Source organism: Cryptomeria japonica, chromosome 8, assembly GCF_030272615.1.
Source record: "Cryptomeria japonica chromosome 8, Sugi_1.0, whole genome shotgun sequence".
Classification (NCBI taxonomy): domain Eukaryota; kingdom Viridiplantae; phylum Streptophyta; class Pinopsida; order Cupressales; family Cupressaceae; genus Cryptomeria; species Cryptomeria japonica.
This window is the reverse complement of record NC_081412.1, coordinates 50616359-50618744: the sequence shown is the minus strand read 5'-3', so window position 1 is coordinate 50618744 and position 2386 is coordinate 50616359.

Genomic DNA, 2386 nt, shown 5'->3' with positions numbered 1-2386 from the left:
ACCAATTGTGCATCATGTCATGATTCCTCAATGAAAGATCTGTCGGTAAAGCCTTAAACAACTTAAACTGACCAAAACATGCTCATGGAGCATATAACACATGAAATCCAATATACTTCATTGATCCAAACATGCTGGAATTGTCAACAGATAATCTCTTCTACCGGTAACACTAGATCTTCTACCGGTAACCAGAACCTATTTGCCGGTAACCATCCATATCAACTAGTGTTGACATCAATGAAAAAAAATCAATGCAACACATAATCAATTCATCCATAATGCCAACATCTATAAGTCTAGTGATTGTATTGGGCATTAACATGTTGATATTTTGGTGTAATGATAACTGTACTTCTAACAAGTGGTATCAAAGCTTGGGTCACAGGTTCAAACCCCCTCACTTGCATTGGGGGAGATTGTTGCAAGGTGTGGCCCTTGGTCTCCTTGTGTTGTGTAGCATAACACTAAGGTTTGTGACATGGCCTAACCACCTCTTGTGGATTCTATAAGTCTAGTTGTTGTATCGAGCATTAACAGGTTGATCTTTTGGTGCAACAACAACTGTACTTCTAACATAGTTGCTATTTTAGGAAAGTGAATAAGGAGATATAGGTAGTTGGCCTGATGACCAAATAATGAATGCCAAATCAAAAAGATTATGTATGCCTAAACTATGATGAGTTTGTTAATAAATTGTTTTATAGTCTATGTTAGATCCATGCTCACTTAGAGGAGAAGATTGTGAATTTGGGATGAAGTTGTTGTGATGGACCTATGCTCTAAATCCAAAGTCATTAATAATATTTGTAACATCATAAATTGCATCCCATACAATTTCATGTCACATAACACCTTTGCTTTAGTTTTTGATTAATAAGCAACGTTAACTAGGGTGTTGACCCTTTAACATAGTCAGAGACTATCAACTACACAAAAACAACAAAAACTTATCTAACCTTCAACAAACCAAACCCAACTCAAGCAGGGGTAGGGACACCCGAACCTTGACAAGGAGGGGTTTCAAGGGGTAGGTAGAACATCCCCTTTTGTCTGCGACAAACAATAGTCCAGGCGATACTTTCATTGGGACCATCAAGAGAATGATCAAGTGGTAAGGATCCCACATGAAAACCATTAGTAGGTTCAAGAGAGTGCGATTGCAAGGTGGGAGCAGATTGTTACAAAATAGCATGGGGTTGTTCCAAAACAACAACAGGTTGCTGCAAGGGAGAAACATCAAGAGCAAAACCAGTAGGTGTAGAGTGGAGCTGCAAGTCAAAGGCAACATGAGTTGAATCAAAAACATGGGGGCTTCAATTAGTGATCCTGGGTTATAGCACGTGCGTTCATGGCATACCAAATAATCCCCCTATTTTTAAAAAATATTGCCCTAAAATCCTTTTTTGTCACCCACTCCCAATACACAACCCAAATTAAAACCCCCCTATTTTGACCATATATTGCATTTTTTCATAGCCCGAATTAAAAAACTCCCTATTTTTACCAAATAGGCAATATATTGAGCTTATTTTTTGAGATATTAAACCCCCCAATATGAATGCATGTGATATAATATTGCTTAGCTAGTGAAACCCCCATGATCCAAAATAAGAGCAACAGGAATTGAACCTTCATGTACAACAATAGCACCATAAAAAGTAGCATTATCAGCAAAGGCGGCTCATTAGTCAGGTCAGTAGCATAGATAGTTAGGTGATCCAAGGTGGCATCCTTCCACCAAGTAGTCACACCCTTGTGATGTGGGAGGGATAAATCCGATGCTAAATGACCTGTGGCAAATCATTTTCTGCAACGAAAGGGGAGACCCTCAAAATCCAATGGTTGAGTCCAAGGCCTATCCTCGACCATACGGACCACATCCCTAGGAAGAAGCGAGGAGATGTCAATATCCACCAGGATACGAGAAAAGGTGGAGTGGCCCATGGAAGTCGTGACATCATACACCATAAAAAAATGACCAATAGAGTTGCCAATGGCCTCATAGCAAGCGTGTTCCCAAAAATGTAGAGGAAGATTTGGAAGTTGAACCCAAACTGGATGCACATTGAGTGGTTCAGTAAGGGGATTGGAAGAAGTAGTCCAAGGCTTTATAGAGAGGGAGTGAACTCCACATACCCACATCTTGCCCAAAATATGGTCATGATTATAAGAAGACGTAAAGGAAGCAATGAAACTTAACCCTTTAGCACAGGGAAATAGTTCAATGTTCTTAGCAACCAAAGGCTTCCATGAGTTACTCACCCAGGTATGAAGATCTAGTAAAGAAGGCCAAAGGCTAAAGAATCTTCACACTAGAGCACAACTTTGGTAAAATCCAATGTTTTCCACAACATCTTGTCCACAGACCACCATGGGGGAAGAC